The sequence below is a fragment of the Triticum aestivum genome, chromosome 3A (assembly GCF_018294505.1).
Source record: "Triticum aestivum cultivar Chinese Spring chromosome 3A, IWGSC CS RefSeq v2.1, whole genome shotgun sequence".
Lineage (NCBI taxonomy): Eukaryota > Viridiplantae > Streptophyta > Magnoliopsida > Poales > Poaceae > Triticum > Triticum aestivum.
Window position 1 is genome coordinate 416,141,821 of NC_057800.1, and position 14,652 is coordinate 416,156,472.

Consider the following 14,652-nt stretch of genomic DNA (forward strand, 5'->3'; position numbering starts at 1 on the left):
AGGAATCCGACTCAGGCGTCCAAGTCTGGCTACAGCATACGTTGCCAAGTCCATCTTCAACACTGAAGACAATGACTTCATCACCGACACCGATGCAAATGACAAGGACTACTCCGCTTCTACCTACTGCTTCATGGCACGCGGTGCCAAGGTAAACACACGCACTACTCACTATCAAACATCTAGTGACAATGACTCTAATTGTGTTTCAAAACCTAGCTACAAAACACTTGCTAAAATTGCAACTGAACAACAGAAAGCTATGGAACATATTCAAAAACTATTAGACAGAAGCGATGATCTGTTAGGTGCTGAAATGACTCGATCTGAATCCTTAATTGAAGACATAAAAAATCTTCATGTTAAGTATCAGGAACTTGAAAGTCGTCATGAAACTCTCTCAACAATTCATGAAAAGCTTTCCTATGATTATCTTCAAAGGAAGAAAGATCTTGAGAAATTGAGAGCGGTTCATGAAGATCTTCAAACGGAAAATGAGTCACTTCGCGCCAAACAGATCAGTCCCGCTCAGGAAGGATTTGAACCACCATGTCTTAAATGCATTGAGCGTGATAATGCTACTTCTGTTGCTGAATGTTCTACTTCTACTGCTGTTGCAATATCTTCAACTGTTGATGCGGTAACTAACCCCTCTGCTGAGGATACCACCGCTATTGCTGATGAGAATGCTAGGTTGAAGACATTGCTTGAAACAGGGATGTACAAAAGTCTTAAAGGGCATCAGACGCTATGTGATGTCCTGAAAAAGCAGATTCTGAACCGAAACCCTAGGAAAGAGGGTGTAGGGTTCGTAAGGAAAATGAATGCAGATGGCTCTTACTGGAAACCTGAGCAGTACCCCAAAACCATGTGTGTTGCTGCAAAGGAACCTTCAGCAGATCCATCCAATCTATCTAGCTTCACTTGTGCTAACCCCATTATCATTGATGAATCCTTTGATGCAAACTATATACTGTTTAAGAATCAGAATGGTGAAGTGTTTGCCAGGTACATTGGTACTAACTGCAGGAATGGACCACCTATGAAGAAGATCTGGGTTCCGAAAAAGTGTCTAGAGAGTCTTCCTGTGAATGTCATCATGACACCTCACGTGAAGAAGACAAACCTCAGACCAAAGGCTTCATACGGTCCAAAGGCTTCATACAGACAGAGGACTCACCTGAGTCACACTAATGCAAATGGTTTGCAGGAAAATCATACTCAGGCATATGAATATGAGAGCAGTTCATCAAACCGCCATGTTCATAAGACGAAGAACTATTCTGCTTATTCTTATGAGTACTATTGTCCACCTGCAAGACTGTTTGCTAAGGCTTCAAAGCCAAAATTATCAGATGCTGCACTTAGACTTATTGCTTCTAAGCCACCCTTGAAGATGTGGGTGGCTAAGAAAGCTTAACTCTCTTTTGCAGGGAAAGGTCTCTAGCAGAAAACCAAAATCATCTGACGCTATTGCTGGGGACCTTAAACATCTTGTAGGGCGCAAGATCAAATGCCCAAATGGTCTTACTATGTACTTCGTACCTGAATCGCTTGCTACTCTCCCTATTAGCCCTAACTTGGATCTAAGCTTTCATAACCCACTGGTTCGTCAAATGTTTTTGCTTCACAATGCTCTTGGTGAAGCCTATCCCCCTAACTGCACTGTAGGGTACGACACCAGCGTCTTCAGAATGGATTATTGACAATGGGTGTACAAATCACATGACTAGCAAAAGAAGTCTTCTTATGGACTCAACCTTATGTCCATCCGACAAGAGCCACATCACATTTGCTGACACTGGTAAAAGTAAGGTATTGGGTCTAGGTAGAGTTGCAATCTCAAGGGATCAACACATGGATAAAGTCATGCTTGTTGAATCCCTTGGCTTCAACTTAATGTCTTTCTCAATGCTTTGCGATTTGAACATGATCGTAATGTTTGAAAAATATCATTGCCTTGTACTAATGGAATCTGACAAGTCTCTAGTGTTTGAAGGGTATCAAAAAGATGATTTGTACGTGGTAGATTTCTCAGCAGGGCCACAGCTTGCAGTATGTCTTCTAGCAAAGGCTTTAGAATGCTGGCTCTGGCATCGGAGGCTTGGACATGCTGGCATGAGGAACCTCCACACCCTTGCGAAGAAGAAGCATGTCATAGGCATCGAGGGCGTCAAGTTCAAGAAAGACCACTTATGCGGTGCCTGTGAAGCAGGGAAGATGACGAGGGCCAAACATCCCTCGAAGACAATCATGACTACTACTCAGCCCTTCGAACTGCTTCACATGGATCTTTTCGGTCCCACTCATTACTCAACTCTAACTACTATTGCTTGCCTCTATGGCTTCGTTATTGTTGATGATTATTCTAGATATACTTGGGTGCACATAATCCTTTACAAGACTGAAGTGCAGGATATCTTCAGACGCTTCGCCAATCGAGCTATGAACAATTTTGGCGCCAAGATAAAGCACATCAGAAGTGACAGTGGCACTGAATTCAAGAACACTGTCCTTGATACATATCTTGATACCTTGGGCATCACACATGAATTCTCAGCCCCGTACACACCACAGCAGAATGGCGTTGTCGAACGCAAGAACAGAACACTAATTGAGATGGCCAGAACGATGCTAGATGAATACAAGACCCCAAGAAAATTCTGGCCCGAAGCCATTGATACTGCATGCCATACAATCAATCGTGTTTATCTTCACAAGCTACTGAACAAGACATCTTATGAGCTCCTTACTGGCAAAAAGCCAAATGTCAGTTACTTCAGAGTATTTGGCGCAAGGTGCTGGATCAAGGACCCACATCACACCTCAAAATTTGCACCAAAAGCACATGAGGGTTTTATGCTTGGATATGGAAAGGATTCGCACTCCTACAAAGTCTTCAATCTCTTTCATTACAAAGTGGTTGAAACAGTGGATGAGCGGTTCGATGAGACCAACGGCTCACAAAGAGAGCAGCTGCCAAGTGTGCTAGATGAAGTTCCATCCAGTGAATCAATCAAGCTAATGGGAACTGGAGAAAATATGCCTTCTGAAGCTCATCCTGAAGAAGAACTTATCATTTCGGCACCTGATCAACATGAAGACAATGCTCAGCCTAAAGACATTCCTTCCAACAACGACAATGAACAGCAAGAGCAAAGTCTTCGCCCTGTACATCCTCGCGTTGCCAATGAAGTGCAGATTGAAAGAATAATTGATAGCATCAATGCACCTGGTCCACTCACTCGTTCAAGGTCAACTCAGCTAGCAAATTTCTGTGGGCACTTCGCATTCGTCTCGATATCATAACCCAAGAAAGTTGAAGAAGCCTTCATGGAACCTGAATGGATTCAAGCTATGCAAGAAGAGCTTCAACAGTTTGAGCTGAATAATGTATGGGAACTGGTTAAGCATCCTGATCCACGAAAGCACAATATAATAGGCACCAAATGGATATACCGCAACAAGCAAGATGAGCATGGTCAAGTTGTCAGAAACAAAGCTCGTCTCGTTGCTCAAGGATATACTCAAGTGGAAGGCATTGACTTCAATGAAACATTTGCTCCTATGGCTAGACTTGAAGCCATACACATACTGCTGGCCTATGCAAATCATCATAACATACTTCTATATCAAATGGATGTGAAGAGTGCCTTTCTCAATGGCAAGATTGAAGAAGAAGTGTATGTTGCACAACCGCCTGGCTTTGAAAATCCAAAACATCCTGACATGGTATACAAGCTCAACAAGGCACTGTATGGCCTCAAACAAGCCCCTAGGGCCTGGTATGACACACTCAAATACTTCCTGAAGAGCAAAGGCTTCATACCTGGTTCCCTAGATCCCACTCTTTTCACGAAGACATATGATGGTGAACTGTTTGTGTGCCAAATATATGTGGATGACATTATCTTCGGCTGCACCAATCAGAAGTTCACTGAAGAGTTTGGTTATATGATGCAAGAGCAATATCAGATGTCCATGATGGGGGAGCTGAAGTTCTTCCTTGGTCTTCAAATACGACAACAACGCAATGGCATCTTCATATCTCAAGAGAAGTATCTCAAAGATTGCCTGAAGAAGTTCGGTATGCAAGACTGCAAAGGCTTCACAACACCAATGCCAGCCAAACATCATCTGGGTCCTGACGACAATGGTAAAGAGTTCGATCAAAAGGTATACCGCTCCATGATTGGTTCTTTACTTTATCTATGTGCATCTAGGCCAGATATTATGCTTAGTGTTTGCATGTGTGCTCGATTTCAAGCGGCACCAAAGGAGTCGCATCACTTAGCTGTGAAGCGAATTCTTCGATATTTGGCTCACACCCCAAATCTAGGATTATGGTATCCAAAGGGCTCAGAGTTTGATCTGGTTGGATTCTCGGATGCTGATTATGCTGGTGACAAAGTTGATCGCAAGTCTACATCAGGCACATGTCACTTTCTGGGACGATCACTTGTATGTTGGTCTTCAAAGAAGCATAACTGTGTATCTCTCTCCACTGCTGAATCTGAATACATTGCTGCTGGATCTTGCTGCGCTCAGCTTCTGTGGATGAAGCAAACACTCAAGGACTATGGCATTCATCTGAAGCAAGTGCCACTTTACTACGACAACGAAAGCGCCATCAAGATTGCTAACAACCCGGTTCAGCACTCGAAGACAAAGCACATTGAAATTCGTCATCACTTTCTCAGAGATCATGTTGTGAAGGAAGACATTGATATCATACACGTCAACAGTAAAGAGCAATTGGCAGATATCTTCACCAAGCCCTTGGATGAGAAGAGGTTTTGCAAGTTACGGTGTGAGCTAAATATCCTGAAATCCTCAAATGTCCTGTGATCAGGCACACATCCTAACCCTTATGCATATTGATGACTTAGATGTGCAACACACGAAGTTAAGTATATCTTCAATCAATGAAGACATACATTCTAAGTGTGAATACATTAATGTGGAATTTGACTTCGGAGCGCCAGATAATTGTGCGCCGTGTCTGGGTCTAATACTTCCTATACGGTGGGTAACGCCACCACCAAACGTTCTATTTTGAAGTGTTTCACTCATGGCATTACCTTGCAATGTCTTCACATTTGGTTTGGCTTCGAACTCAACATATTTTCATGATTATCTTCACTATGTTGATTATATATATATATATATATATATATATATATATATATATATATATATATATATGCTAGTGTTCTGTCCTCTACAGCATTCACTTATAGCTATGTCTTCGTGTTGAATCTTTTGAACTAAGTGAATGTGATCGGACCCCAACTTCTCTATGCTTTCTATCTCAAACTCTATCTCTCCAAGTCATATGCATTCTATTGAAACTGTCGAATGTCTTCTCTGCGTCCTTGTCAGCAGAAGATACAGAGACAACCATTAAGTCTGTTTTCAATGCTCATTCCTCCACATGAAATCCGGAGAAGTAGGAACGACCACCCGACAATCCAGGCGTGCATGGGACGTGGAACGAACCCCAAAATTCCGCATACTGGCCACGCGTTCCTCAGATGCGAATCGCCAGGGGCACCTGTGTAATAGCACAGTGCCGCCTCTGTGCCTATAAATACACATTCACAGCAGTCATTATCTCTTCTTCCACCCTCGCACGAACCCTAGCGCCACCGCTAGCTCTCGACGACACCGTCGACCAAGCGCTTCGCTGCCGCAACCTCTCCGACGCCGTCTTCACGCTGACCACGGACATCGTCCTCTCCACTGTCGCCGTAGGTGTCCTCCGTCGCCAAGTTAGGGCACGGAAGAGTGAACTGCTCGGCCTCATCTCCCACTCCGTCTAGCAGTTCTCAGTGTGGTAAATAAAACTCCCTTTTTACAGCACCGTTGATCCTATTGATCTGTCACTTTCTACCACAAGCAGTTTCTGTTCACACAAGCTAGATCTCTCTCATACTGCATCTCATAACATTCCTAGTATATTCACTTGTGCTTCACAAAGTAGTTAGATTCCTCACTTGTACTGATCTGTGGATTCGTACAAATCTGGAACCAACTTCTTATCTATGAGGGAATGTCTTTGCACGATGAGGTCAATGTCTTCTAAACTGATTTATCTTCAAAATCTTCTGAGAATGCATATGACCTCTTCCCCTTCCCTCGCACCTTAATGCTGTCACAGGTACATGTCCGTGGGAGAATCCTTTGGTTCTCATAGTCTGCATTCATTTGCAGAATTCCTACAGCATCACATAAATTCTCCCGAAGCTAGTTCTTGTTGGTCCAGCAAACGAAAACCTTTGAAGCCTTTAAACGTCTTGAAGCCTTTCAAGTTAAAGTTTATGGCTTCAGAAAAGGCAGCAAGGAAGGGTGGCAGAAAGCGTCGTGGTGAGACCTCTAGAGGTCTGCCAGATGAACTCTCAGAAATGTACAAGACAGATCCTGAAGAGGATTACAGTCAGCGCAAGACCCGAATCCAATGGATTCGAAGATATTGGGCAGAACAATGGTTCAAATACAGATTTGTGACCCAGGAGTATGCTGAGAAAAACGCCATCAAGAGACCGTGGGGAGACATCCTATTCAAGAATCTTCTACCCAGGTCCAGAGATGAAGCCATTGCTCAAGGCTTCTATCCATGCATGGTCCATGGACCACAGCCTGCTGATGCACACTCGTCGTCACTGCTATGGTGTCGTGACGACAATCTGTTCAAGCGCAACTTCCAGTTTGCTCAAAACTCTGCGAAGCAGAACAAGAAGACTTTTGGGTTAGACTTCAACCCTGGTCCCTCATCTCCAAGGGCAGATGGCACACGACATGCAGAACCCAATGTCATCGGTCCTTTCGCCAACCTTGAAGGCCTCATCACCTACATCTTGGTTCAAGGGACTGCAATGAATGAGCCTGCGGCTAACACTAAGTCTGATGACGCGCCTGCAGTGCCGAAGCCAAAGCAGTTGAAGAAGCCAAAAGCTTCAAAGCCAGACCCTTCACCAAAAATCTCAAGGGCGAAGCCATTGGCAACTGCACCTCCTGAAGACAGTGTGCAGTCTGAAGATTTATCACGCGTATCCAAGCCCCAGAAGGCCAAGATGCCTCTGTCTCACACTGGCAAAGAGCTAACAGCTGCTGCCATCCTGTGCAATGACGACATTGATCTGTCAGGTGATGAAGATCTTGCAGATGACGCTCTTGAGCAACTCATCAAGAGCAAACAAGAAGAAGAAATCTTCAATGATCTGCCTCTCTTTGATGTCACCATCATCCACAACTTCATTGACGAGTGGTTTGACACGCCAAACATCAGCTTTGAAGATCTGCAACTACCTATTGGCCTAAGTGTCGCCTTCCAAGGCGCCATTGCTTCCGAACTTGCTATTGCCCAGCGCATTGTTGAACTGAAGCAGAAGATTGACTATGAAAAGGCTCAGTTCAAGAAGCATATGGCCAAGCTCAGCGTGCAAGATGTGAAGAACTTCAAGACAATGATGCACGAGCTCAAGGAAGCCTTTGTGAAGAAGCGTGCAGAAGCTCAGGGTTCGCGTGAGTGCATGAAGACTCTGGATGACAGATGTGTGCAAGCCTATAATGAGGCTGAGAAGCGCAAAGCACTTGGGCGTCCTGGCATCGACCCCAGGATGGCCGCAAAGAAGAAGAAGAAGCCTGCTACGGCTGAATCTGATGCACCAAGGCAAGAAGCAGTTCCGATTGTCTTCCCAACAAGAATGACTGGCTCGAAGCCAAAGAGCCGGTCAACAGCTTCAGAGCTCAATAAGACACGAACTTCTGAGGTTGAAGCCAGGAAGAGGAAACACTCTGAAGCCTCTCCTACTGCCCCCACCAAGAAAAAGTGAAAGACCAAGAAAGTTCGGGCTGCTCCCATAGAGCCCTTGATAGTTGAACCCATTTCTATGGTTCATCCTGACGCAGAACGTCAACTGACAATTCATGAGCCTGCTTCCACAGAGGCTCCTAAAGTTGACGACATTCCAGCAGCTGATCCCATCGCTGCTGAAGACATTGGTCATCATGACAATGTAGAAGATGATGCAGTCCTTCCTCAGTTTGAAAACAGCGAACTCATTAGCATTGGTCGTCCACTGATGCCACTTGCACAGGATGCTTCATGGGCGGATCGCCCACAAGAGGAAGAAGACTATGAGGCCCAGCCCACTCCAACTCCATAGGCGTCGTCTGCGTTCCGCAGGCTTCGCAAAGGTCCAAGGCCTCAAGTCTCTGCTGAAGACATTCCGGCTGCATCAACCGCAGAAGAAGAAGTACCACAAGATCCCACTCCCTTGTTCCACCAAGAAGCAGTTCTCCAGGAGAACGTGCCTGTGACCGACCCTCCAGCTAGTCAAGTGGAGGATGAAAATCTTGAGGCTGCCACAAACACCAATGAAGCTAATGTGGAGCCCTCCCCAGCAAAAGCTTCAGAAGACAACGAAGCCACTGATCCCGCCACTTCTGTTCCTGAGTCTGCTGCCGGTCCCCAATTCAACTATCATGTTGAGCACATGCCTCAGGTCTAGAAGCCAATCCCAATACTGCCAAGGTTTCCAGGTCCTGCATCAGCACCTAGCTCCTTCAACATCAATGGCTTCAGGGCAGACAACACGTTCTTCAATAGCTCCAGGAACCCCTACTCAAGGGAAAGGATATCATCTGATCGGTTCTGGAGCTATCCTCAGCGAAGCTATTACTCTTGCATTCTTTACAACCAAGGTCGCATCTTCCCACACAAGCGCCTTGGTGTTGAAGCTATAGCTGGTCTGCCCTGTCTAGAAGAAGCGTTGGATTGCTTCAAGCAAGTGGGTCTGCTGCAGTTTGTTACTGATGAAGAGCATTGGAATGAAGAGCTGCTGCTACAATTCTATGCCACACTTCACATCAAAGGGTATAGCAGAGATCCGAAGACTTGGGTCCTGGAGTGGATGACTGGCAACGTTCATCATGAAGCCAATGCATTTGACATCATTTAGCTCACTGGCTTGCCCACTCCTGGCGATCTCTTCGAGCAAGGCTGTCAGCTGCATGCTGAAGCTATTGAGAGCATCTTTCAGCGGCCAGAACCTGATATGAGTCAAATGCTCAGCATGATGAAGCCATTGCCCCAAGATGCTGCTTATCCCATAGAGTTCTTCATTGAAGACCTTGAGTACCTACCTAGAACCATCTATCACATCATCAGGCGAACTCTCTGGCCTATCAAAGGGCACTCTCCAAATGACAAGCTTCAGGGGTGCAATGAAGACTTTGGTCTTCTATATACTTCATGGCAAATGCTTCAATGCACATGACTTCTTCATACGCCAACTTGCTGCATCAGGCATTGATCTGTTTGGTTTGAAGTTCTACGCCCCTTGGGTCATGCGGCTGATCAAGCTACACTCCGCCATCTTGTATCAGCCCTCAGCCCGCAACCATCGGATCTTCTTGCCTAACGTGGACATGTCTACTGAAGCCATATATTCTGAGCCTGCCAAGCAACCTCTAAGTCTTCAGAATGCAGAACATCAAAGTTTCACTCAGAACGTTGAAGGCGTTGAAGCAGTTTCTCGGGTGTATCCTTTGGCTGGCACTACACGTGCACCACGCCCTGCTGCAACTGAAGCCACTGACAGTGCCACTGCTCCCAGACCCAAGAAGCGCACTCATGTTCTCAACGACCGAGAGCTTCTTGTGGCTCTACATCAGAAACAGGATAGACATCATGACTGGCTGAAGCGTCAGATGAAAAGCCTCTTGGTGGATGTTAATCGCACTTGAAATCTTGCCACCAAGAATGCTTTCTTTGCCCATGAAACCTGTCGCCGCACATGGAAAGGGCTAACGATGATGCTTTCTGAAGCTGATCTTCAAGAGGATGGCTTCACTGAGAGATTCAAGTTTGACTCCACACCTCCTCGAAGGGCTGTGCTGCTAGGAACTCCATCCCTTGAAGACTTTGAGTTCTCTTCCTCTGCTGCCATAGTCACTGCCAGAATTATTGAGGAAGAAGACGATGCTACTTCACCGCCACCTCCTTCAGCACCTCCAAGCTCTTCTGCACCGCCAAACAACACCAACAACCCTGCTACTTCACCTACTCCTCATGGGAATGAGTAGAAGCTCTATGTCTTCAAACCTTTTTGGTCATTACTGACAAAAGGGGGAGAAGCATATGAGATTGATAGTCTTCAAGCGGGTTCATATAGGCGGGTGCCTTATATTTTGCTTCGTGCTTACAACTCTCATTTTTTTGCTACATTTGGTTCTTATGAGTTGTAACACTTAAACTAGATGGTCGTCTGCTACCTATTTGCCACCTTGTTTTGCAAAGATAAATTCCGCATGTGCGACGATAAATTCCGCACTTAGCTCATTCTGCAGACGTCCATTTTCCATTATGCATGGCATTATCTTCATATACTTTCACATGCATAGTGGATTGTCATCATAAGTTGAAGTGGATCTCCACAAGTACCACCTAGCATGTGCATTTGCATTCCAAAAAGCAAATTAACTTATATGCACATCTTCAGGGGGAGCCCTTGCAACTTTTGAAGAAAATTCCTTATTCTTTACAATTTCACAGATTATATTCCCCGTTGAAAACTTCAACTAGTTTGTCATCAATCACCAAAAAGGGGGAGATTGTAAGTGCATCTAGTGCCACCCCTAGTTGGTTTTGGAGTATTGACGACAAACCTAGTTGAGGGACTAATGTGTTTGTGAGAATTGCAGGATAACACAGGTAGAAGTCCCTCATTGATTCGGTTTTACTACCAGAGATGACCCCTAAAACTTTATGAAGACATTGAAGTCAAAGGTGGTATATGAAGATATTCACGTTGAAGACTATGACAAGAGAAGACAAGATATGAAGCCTATGGAGCTCGAAGACTTAGATCTTTCGTAGTTCTTTTTCTTTTGTGTTGAGTCATAGGAACCACCGTACTGTTAAGTGGGGTCCAAGAGAACCAGTCAGAATGACTGAAGTGATGCCTAAACCAAAAACCTATGTCTTCGAGTGAAGACTATGAGAGCGAATCTTGTCCAGAGTCGGACAAGTCAGCTTTGCTTGTAGCCCAAGTAAAGTTGCCGTGTGAGTTTGAAATCTGACTGTTGGGACACGTGTCAGTTCCTTAGTGACCCAGGGTCATTTCGGACAAATCAGGTCGGGTTGCCAAGTGGCTATAAATAGCCCACCCCCTACAACCATAAACGGTTGGCTGCTCAGATTGAAAGTATGGTTTTTGTCGTTTGAGAAGAACCCACCTCGAAGCCTTTGAGAGAGAATTCCCTGCGAGGATAAAGCCCTAACCACCAGAGCCAGAGAGAATTGGGCATCACTTAAGTCTTCTTGTCTGTGTGATCCAAGAGACATTGTGGATTGCCGGTGAACGAAGTCTGTGCAGGTTTGGGAGTCTACCTTGAAGACTTACCAGAGTGATTGGGCGAGGTCTATGTGACCTTAGCTCAAGGAGAATACGGTGAGGACTGGGTGTCCTGAGCTGCGTGTTCAGGACTGGGTGTCCGGTACTGTGTGTCCTAAGGTTTAAATACCTAGCCGCTCCAACCAGACGTACAGTTGTCATAGCAACTGGAATTGGTCCAACAAATCATTGTCTTCAATGAGTCACTGGTTTCATCTTCACTTCACTTTACTTACTGTTACTCCTTGTGAAGTCATTGTATGTTTGTTCTATCATTTGTCTTCACTGAGCGACTGCGTGTTCTGTTTGGCTTCACAATATCTTCCTACCTGATCCTTACTACCTAGCTGTTATTAGTCTTTGTGCTTTCACTTCATTGAATACTTGACTATGGTTTGCCTAGTGTAGCCTACCTTCCGCTGCATGGTAATAGGTTTAATTTTATCATTTGTCTTCAAAAATCCCGTGTTCTGAAGACTTTCATAAAAATCGCCTATTCACCCTCCCCCTCTAGTCGATATAACGCGCTTTCACTACCCCCCTGGGTGCGCCCTCCACCCTCGTGGGCCCCTCGTGGCTCCACTGACCTACTTCTTCCTCCTATATATATCCATATACCCCGAAAACATCCAGGAGCACCACGAAACCCCATTTCCACCGCCGCAACCTTCTGTACCCAAGAGATCCCATCTTGGGGCCTTTTCCGGAGCTCCGCTGGAGGGGGGATCAATCACGGAGGGCTTCTACATCAACACCATAGCCTCTCTGATGATGTGTGAGTAGTTTACTTTAGACCTTCGGGTCCATAGTTATTAGCTAGATGGCTTCTTCTCTCTCTTTGGATCTCAATACAATGTTCTCCTCGATCTTCTTGGAGATCTATTTGATGTAACTCTTTTTGCGGTGTGTTTGTCGAGATCCGATGAATTGTGGGTTTATGATCAATTTTATCTATGAACAATATTTGATTCTTTTCTGAAATCTTGTATGTATGATTGGTTATCTTTGTAAGTCTCTTCGAATTATCAGTTTGGTTTGGCCTACTAGATTGATCTTTCTTGCAATGGGAGAAGTGCTTAGCTTTGGGTTCAATCTTGTGGTGTCCTTTCCCAGTGACAGCAGGGGCAGCAAGGCACATATTGAATTGTTGCCATCGAGGATAAAAAGATGGGGTTTATATCATATTGCTTGAGTTTATCCCTCTAGATCATGTCATCTTGCCTAATGCGTTAATCTGTTCTTATGAACTTAATACTCTAGACGCATGCTGGATAGCGGTCGATGTGTGGAGTAATAGTAATAGATGGAGAATTGTTTCAGTTTACTTGTCGCGGACATGATGCCTATATACATGATCATGCCTAGATATTCTCATAATTATGCACTTTTCTATCAATTGCTCGACAGTAATTTGTTCACCCACCGTAATACTTATGCTATCTTGAGAGAAGCCACTAGTGAAACGTATGGCCCCGGGGTCTATCTTTTATCATATAAGTTACCAATCTATTTTACTTTGCAATCTTTATCATAAAAATACCAAAAATATTTATCTTATTATTATTATCTCTATCAGATCTCACTCTCGTAAGTGACCGTGAAGGGATTGGCAACCCCTTTATCGTGTTGGTTGCGAGGTTCTTATTTGTTTGTGTAGGTACGAGGGACTTGCGTGTAGTCTCCTACTGGATTGATACCTTGGTTCTCAAAAACTGAGGGAAATACTTACACTACTTTGCTGCATCATCCTTTCCTCTTCAAGGGGAAACCAATGCAGTGCTCAAGAGGTAGCAAGGGTCGGGCACTGACATGTTCTCCTCGAGAACAACTTCTTGAGTAACAGGGAGTGTGGCAGCTCTTTCTTCTTCTTGTCCTTGTTCTTGATTGTCTTCGGCTGATGTAGCCGGAATGTCTTCAGCAGCTTTGGCTTCAGACTCAGAGACATTCACAGTAGGGGTGGCTTCAGGAAACACTTCACGTGCGACTGAGCTTTGTTGCACTTCTCCTTCTGGAATGCTCGACATAGTGACCGGAGGCCTAGGGCCTTTGCGAAGCCTACGGAATGCCGGCGACGCCTGTGGTGATGGAGTGGTCTGCACCATGTAGTCATCGTCAAGCACCGGAGTGGTGACTTGACGGGTTGGAGTTCTAGGAGTTTCATCTTGAATGGGGGTGTCTTGTTGGGGGCGATCAGCCCATGAAGCATCCCAAGCAATTGGCGTCAAAGGACGACCAATACTGATGAGTTCACTGTTTGTGAGAACAGGCGATGATACTGGTTGGTGCTTGATTTGAGGAAGGACTTCATCTTCTACATTGTCTTCACGATCAATGTCTTCAGCTGTGATGGGGTCAACAGCTGGTACTTCTTCGTCTTCAGGAGCCTTTGTGGTAGAAGGCTCATGAATTACAAGTTGACATTCTTGGTTGGAGGAGGCAGGATGTGCAACTGAGATGGGCTCAACAACAAGTGGCTCTGTGGCAGCAGCATGCTCTTTTCGCGAAGACTTTGTCTTTAGCTTGTTGGTTGATGGAGCACCATCAGAGGCATCCTTGTGTTTGCGCTTCCCGGCATCAGCTTCAGCTGCCCTGGTTTTCTTTAGCTCTAAAGCTGCTGAGGGGGCCTTAGGCTTCGAGCCTGTCATGCCGGCAGGGAAGACAATGCTAGCTGCTTCCTGCCTTGGTGCTTCAGTGTGTGCCGCAGCAGACTTCTTCTTCTGTTTGGCAGCCATTCCAGGATCGATGCTAGGACGCCCCAGTGCCTTGTGCTTCTCAGCCTCATTGTGTGCTTGAACACATTTCTCTGCGAAGTATTTCATCCGCTCTCTTGAGCCTTTGGCTTCCTCGCGTTTCTTATGAAACTGCTCCTTGAGGTTATGCAACATCTGCTTGAAGCTTTGAACATTAGTCACGCTGAGCTTTGCCATGTGCTTCTTGAACTGTGCCTTCTCAAAATCAATTTTGTTCTTCAGCTCGATGATCTTCTGAGCCAAGGCCAACTCATTTTCAATGGCTCCATGGAAGGTGACGCTGATGTCCACTGGCAGCTGAAGATCATTTATGCTTATGCTCTGGTCGTTGAACCACTAATCAATGAAGTTGTTCAGAATATCCACATCAAAGAGGGGCAGATCATTGAAGATCTCTGCCTCTTGCTTGCTCTTGATTAGAATCTCAAGAGCATCATCACCAAAGTCTTCGTCGCTTGACAGATCAATGGTTTCATCTTCGTTCCTCAGAACGACAACTGGAG